The sequence below is a fragment of the Microtus oregoni genome, unplaced genomic scaffold (assembly GCF_018167655.1).
Source record: "Microtus oregoni isolate MIOR12 unplaced genomic scaffold, Mior012 000008F_ref0000371, whole genome shotgun sequence".
Lineage (NCBI taxonomy): Eukaryota > Metazoa > Chordata > Mammalia > Rodentia > Cricetidae > Microtus > Microtus oregoni.
Window position 1 is genome coordinate 41249624 of NW_024543067.1, and position 6959 is coordinate 41256582.

A 6959-nucleotide genomic window follows, 5' to 3' on the forward strand; every position below is an offset into this window, starting at 1 on the left:
GGACTAATACTCCTATCGCTCTGTGAGTTAATAAAATCCGCAGTGAGTGTAAAACACCCAAGGATAAGTAACATCGATTCTTACTCCGCATAAACAAAACAATGCATTTTAATTATTTGATTTTGAGCTGCATACTCTTAATCGCAGAGACATCAGGTAGTTCTGTAATTGATGCAGAAGACTGGGACCACATAAAGGTGCTGGGATTACCACAGACATTTAAGCTTCAGAACCGATAGAGGCATCTAAGATTTTGATATTATCTAGAAAGACGGGCCAATGCCCCCTAATGTAAGATATGCATCTTAGAAAATTCTGTTTTGTAACTCCCCAGAACTCAGAAGCAAAACTGTCCAGGGACCGATCGGCCACCCGCATTCTGCCAAGGTCCCCGACTTAACGAATGCTCCCTGAACGTTTTGCCGGAAGCTGCTGGGGCAGATGCCACACAGGTCTAGCTGACAGTTCCTAGGGGCTGAGGACAAGAGCTGAGCCCGGGCGTTGGACCAGGTATCAAGCAGAGGTACTAAGCAACTGGGATTGGGAGGCAGAAGCCAAGGGCAAGAGTGACACCCGTTTCTCCGCAAACAGGCAACTACTTCCGAAAATGGCCCGAAGTCTTGTCCTGATCTTCCTTCTAGTTCTGCCGGGTAGAATCTATAAAAACGACAGTCAAAAGCCACCGCGCCTTTAGATCAATAAATTTGGTTTACCGAGGAGGAAAGCCGCCTCGAACAGTGCGGGGAGCTAGGCGACCACAGTCCTAAAAGGCCTTTGAGGCTAGTTCCCCGTGATGCGGAGCTTTGCGCTGCTAGCGCTGGGTAGGCAGCGAGGTCCCAGCCTGTGCTGCGGGGGGCCTGGGTTGGTGCCCAAGCACGCGGTTAGCGTTCGGTATTCTTGAACTCGCGTGGTTCGCAAGAAGCAAGAGCGTGGGTCCCAGTTCAAACCGCAGGATGTGGCCCTAAACATTCAGACCTTCGGGAGACCCTGGTTGGCGACTTCGTCCAGTTCCCTTTGTAAGGCCAAGCAGAGTCACCCTGTGCGGGGAGGCTCAGTGAGCGCGCTATTCACCTGGGAAGTCACGTTCCTGCTCGGCGTAGACTGGGAGGAGATTGACGTGGCGTCCACGGCCCACGTGATCTAGCGATAAGGACCAGAGGCTGAACTGCGGCGACGACATTTATTTCTTCAGCTGCAGGTTTGAGGAGGCCAGCAGCTGAGGAGGGCGCAGCCTACACGGTCACGCATGTCCTCGTGGGGGCCGGTCCTCTGCTTGCCCTGCCGGCTTTCCGCAGCGCCTTCGGACCTGAGACCTCGAAGGCTCCTGCACTCCTCTCCTTTTTCTACGAAGTGCAGCCTCTTCGGCCCCCAAACCATCCAAATACTGGCAGGTGCTATTTAAAATTAAAATTTCAAACTTTTCGCGTTTTTAAAATCACATTAAACTATTTGCTTGTTTGCTGATATTTGAGGCACTTTTAAATTTGGGGGTCTCACCTGGTCCCAGGCTTGTCAGGAAGGTTAAGAATTTCATCAAAATGAAGCTGAGACTAGCAAGTGGAACCAGGACTCAACACAAATGTGCAGTTTGGAAGAGTGGTACCTGTAATTCAGCATTCACTCTTAGAGCCGCCCTCTCAGCTGCTGGTGGAAAAAGGCACAAGCTGCTTCTTCATGGGCCTTCGGTAAAGATCCGACGGACAAATTCTCTAGCGATATGGAAGGACGTGGGCTAGGGCCTGTGTACATGAGTGTCTGGACAACTGGCCAAAGGATCTTTCCAAAGCTGCGGTTTCTTAGGCGTTTTAAACTAAAGTTTTAAGTACATCTAGAACAGCAGCCACCGCTGCCTTCCTGCGCCCTTTCCCGGTCAATTGGGGCCAGTTTAACCAAGTTAAACTCAAAGCAATTCTGGATGGTTCAGATAGTTCCCTTTGCCTCCACAACTGTTCACTGGCCCTTCTGGTGACTGCAGGAGCGGTTCCCACGTTTTCCATTTTGCATTCTGCTTAACTGCAATAGATCCACATCTTTATCAGAAAGTTAGGGATGTTACAGTGGCAGGAACTAGCCTCTTCCACTAACCTTAGCAAGACACAGGGAAAGTCACTGTTTGACTGCAACCTCCCCACACACCCCGGTACAGCAGCTGACAAAACGCATCCCTTCAGGGCTTGGGTACCAAATGCCAAATGTCAACTGGCTTCAGACAGCCTGAAGCAAACACAAGGGAGCAAATGCCTATGCATCTAGTAAACAAAAAAAGGGCACAGTATCTGTTCATTCACCAATATTACCTAGTGATTACTTTGTTCTGGTTACTGTGCCAAGCTTAGCGATCAGAATCTTAAAGGTCTCGCTTCAGTGCTTCAGTACAAGTCAATACAGGCCACAGATAAAAAGCACACAGGCGCAGCATATAGAAACTGAAGGGAAGATTTAAGTAAATTAAGAGGGGACTTAGAGAATTCAGTCTATTAGTGACAACTCATTTATTCCGGACCAGACACTCCCCATAAACTTGAAGATTTATTTTTCTTTTTCTTTTTTAAAGGATTCATGCAGAAAATAGGTATGGCATTTGCATCAAAGTTTTGCTAAGAGATTTCCAGGGATATAGGGGTGCGAACTGCTTAGCTTTGAAAACACGATGGGACAAAATAACAACTTTCAAGCCCTTGCAGAAGAAGCAAATAGAGTCTGGCACTGGGCTTTGTTTCCACATCTGTACATATGGAGACTGCCCACATCAGCTATTAAGTGAAGCCACGCATTCCTTCTGGCCAACATGCCTTTCTTGATTTAGAAATTATATAATTATATCTTATCAAAAAGTTGTGTTCAAGAGACATAATTCCGCTTGAGAAACAGCCGGCTCTCTGGCTTCTGTGTGCTAACTCTCAGAAACTTTGCCAGGAGGGCTGCTTCCTGCAGAAGTCAAGACTGTGACTGTGAACACCTTATTAGAATATCTGGAGACCCGCAGCCTCCGTGGCTGGATTGCCACGCATTAACTTACACTTCGGGAACGTTACCTTTCAGTTTTCCATAAATCCCGAAAAGCATTGCACTCATAGTATTGCCAGGCTTTGCAATGGCTGAGTGTCATTTGCCCAAGACACAGGAGTTTCAAGGTTTAGTATGCGCCCCTGGCCCATGCAACCAGTCTGCTGGCTTCTCAGTGACAACCTCTAGCCTTTATCTACTACTAGCTGCCCAGGTTCATGGAACAAATATTCCTGGGGCACTAACTAATCTCAGAACCCAGAAGCACGAGTGTGTTTGTTTTAAGAAACTTGAGCTAACTCGTGCACCACTGGCCTCTGTAGCTCTTGTGATTCTTTTCTGAAAGTTACTACCTAGGTACTACTTCAGGTACTGCCCAAGCAGCCAGCCAAGGCTAGGTTGTCTGTGGTGTCATTTGTCTTCATGAAGGAGACCCTCCCAATCAAATGCCCCGTCCGGACTTGGCAACCTTTCTTCAGTTTCCCAGAGGCTCCTTTACCCCTAAATTTAGGAGACAGGCTGCCAAGGTTGTCTTCAGCTTGGTCTGCTGCCGTCCTGTGACCCTGGGTCACTGTATTTCTCTAGGCCTTATTTTCCCTGGTTTTGAAAGGAGGGGCAGGTGTTCTTGTAGCCTGATCTTATGGGAAGGCAATGCGGGTTGAGTGACCCAGCGAGGGTAAGGCTTGCCCGTACTGGGCACCGTCTGGGCTGTGAGGGAGGAACTGGCTAGTAGATGTGTTTGGCTGGCCGCACATGTCTGCTTTTTCTAGGCAGAGTACCGACACCCGAGCCGTCTCTTAGTTCTGGGTTTTGGGGTGCCTTGGTCCCCTCCTCTCCTTCCCCAGCATCTGCTCCTAGCCCCAAACCCAGACTTCAAAGAGGCCAGTCCAGCACAGAGCTTAGGGGCTGGTGATGACGACGGAGTGCTAGGTGGCTTGGCTCCCCGAGACGTATTCAGCCCAGCATTAAGGGGTCCCTACAACCCTGTCTTGGGGCCTTTGCCGGGTCACCTCTGCCCCCATGGCCTTTCCTCCAGGCTCAGAGGCCGGGAAGTGCGCCTTAGACTGCAGCTGCGGTAGCCCTGGGCTAGGAGGCAGACGCCGAGGCGGAGCCTCCGCCACCGCTGGTCCCTGCTAGGACGGCGCGGGGACCCGGCGCTGGCGGCAGCGGGGCCTTCCCATGGCTGCTCCGCCATTTAATCAGGGCTATTATCAGACTGGCCTTGCAGGATGGCGCCGGCCAGCTTTACCCCCATTAGCACAGGGCCGGGTGGGGGTTGGGTCCCGGCCGCAGCTGCAGCGCTTCTGGGGTATTGTGAGAAAGGGCCCCAAATTGGTCTGGCGGGGTAGGCTACCTCTATCCAGCTTCTTAGAGGCCACGTTTTATTAGAATTTGATTTCCTAGCTTTCGTCTGATTTTCTAGTTCTATACAGCGGAGACCACTCACGAACTACTCTGAATCTCGGTTTCCTCATCTGAAAAATGGGTCTCGAGAGATGTTTCACTCCAGCTTGTAAAGATGAAATACGACAGACCAGAAATGTTTAAATGTTCTGTGGAAGGCCTGGTACATACACCAGGCGGCGTTGCTACTGTTACATTAAAATCTGGTGCCTTAAAAAGATTTTTTTCCCCCTGAGATAGTCCTGGCCAGCCTGCAACCTGCAACTCTCTCTCTCTCTCTCTCTCTCTCTCTCTCTCTCTCTCTCTCTCTCTCTCACACACACACACATTTAAAAAGGAGGACAGGACTAGAGGTTGAAAGCTTCAAAAAAGTTGAGCACTTGACTTGGGGGTTACTGGTTTTTTTTTCACTGCTGAGTGGGTAGTTACAGCAGCCTCGCTGGACCTGGGTAAACTTGGGCAGATGCCTTCCTTCATCTCTCAGAGCCTCATTGCTCATAACCTTAAAGTAGATGGAGGACTTTGCACCCATGTCACATGGTTATGAATAGACCACGGGCACATGAAATGAGCCCAAACCTTGGAACGCTGAACAGAAAATACATCCAGGGCATTTACTGATTGCTATTAGCAAAAGGGTTTACAAGCCACAGGTTTCAGGCTTTAAATAGATCTTAACTATCCAGTTTTCCTCTGATCCCAAAGGGTAGCTATGGGGAAAGGATTTGGGTACTGGTACACAGAGGGTCCCTGTGTTACCCAACACTCCGATTTCCAGTTCCCTCACATTGCTTGCATGACACTTCATTGAAGGTCCTAAAAGCAACAACCCAGCATAGAGATCAGTCACCATTATGGCCCGACTGCTGCTTAGAAACCCTCCTGAGCGCTCACTGCAAGCCTGCCTCCCGAGCATTCATTGCAAGCCTGGAATTATCAGCATTGTTTCTAATCAGTAAAGTGTAATTAGCAAAGCAGGGCTAATTAGTAAAGTGGCCTTCTAAGTAGTGAATGTTTGCGAATCGTTCTTAAGTGGGATGTGCTGGGCGCACAGCCCAATCCCAGGGGCAGCCTAGGATTCCTTCCTCCTGAGGCCAGCTTCTGTCTGTAGTGGCTCTAGCTCACCAATTTACTCCAAAGCCTAATTCTAGCTGGAGTTTTGAGCTGACTTTCCCTTTGTCGCATGAACCAGCCATCTACAACAGCAGGTCTCAAGTGTTTAATTGTACCACGAAGCAACACAAGTGCCTTGCCAGTGTTACCTAATTAGATTTCCCCCATTTAACTGATGGCAGAAGGAAGGTTCCCATACAAACTCCTGTATTCCGCTCAGCTCCAGGTGGTGGTGCCTTGGCTTGAACTCAGTCTGCCTCAGCTCAAACTCTCAGGCACTGTGAGCCCAGGCTTTGATGTGGTAATGAGCAGAGACAGGAGGGAGCAACACAGGGAGCCAGGTTCCTGCTGCTTCTTCCCTGGAAGTCTCAAAGGCAGCGACTTCAACCGATAGCAGGAGGCTTGTATTAGTCAGTGTGACCACCTCACCGCCACCACTGGCCTTTGGGCTACCCATAAACTCCCTCCCACGATGGGATCGATTGCATGCTTCTTGTTCGCTTGTCACGCCATCTATGTATCATGTGCTAGGATCTAATGTATGCTAAAGCCCAGGTGGAGGTGGGGTGTGTGTGTGTAACATATATAATTTCACTTTGAAATAAATTTAATGAATTAGACTTTATTGTAAATATAATCTACTTTACAGGGCTTCAGTTTTAACCAACCAGATTATTCAGAAAAATAGAGTTTGCTAGAACATTTTTATTATTTACTTTAAGCATTCTAAAAAGAAGCCACATTTTTTAAGACAATATATTTCCATATGAGGTTCAAGGTCTTCAAAGACGTTTCAGATCTTTTGTGTATTTCTTGGAGTCACCCAGAGCTGTTGGACCCAGGACCCCTAGGATGCTATTATTACCCACCTTACTCCAAGAGTTTGACTTTGAGACATGGCATGCCTGTTGCTTCATTTGGAGAAGGGGGTCACTGAAACTGCACAATGGCTTTTGTGCAACTTGAGCAAAAGAAAGGTTAACCCCCCTCCCCCTCACCACACACACACACACACACACACACACTACTACCTGAAAGACTGGTAGTGGTGACAATGTTTAGCTTCGATCTCTAAAGAGAAACAATTAGGAGAGTCTGGGTGACTGGAAAAGCCATGAACTCTACTTCCCTTCCATTCTACAGGTATCATCTACATGAGCAGTCTAGGGACACCTTCGGGTGCACTGTGACCCAAGGGGGAAAGGAGAACCTCTCCTTATTGGCTTGACGGTATTAGTGCTATTTCCAGGCAAACTTTCCTCCAGGGTCACATATGCCTTCAACAGGTCTCATGACACATCTTACTTTTTTTTTCTTTTTCTTTTTTTCCTTTTTTTTTGTATCCATTGATTACAAATAAGATGGAGATGTAGCAAAAATATGAAACAGCAGCCAGAAGCAGAGGCAGGTGGATCTCTGTGAGTCTGAGGTCAGCC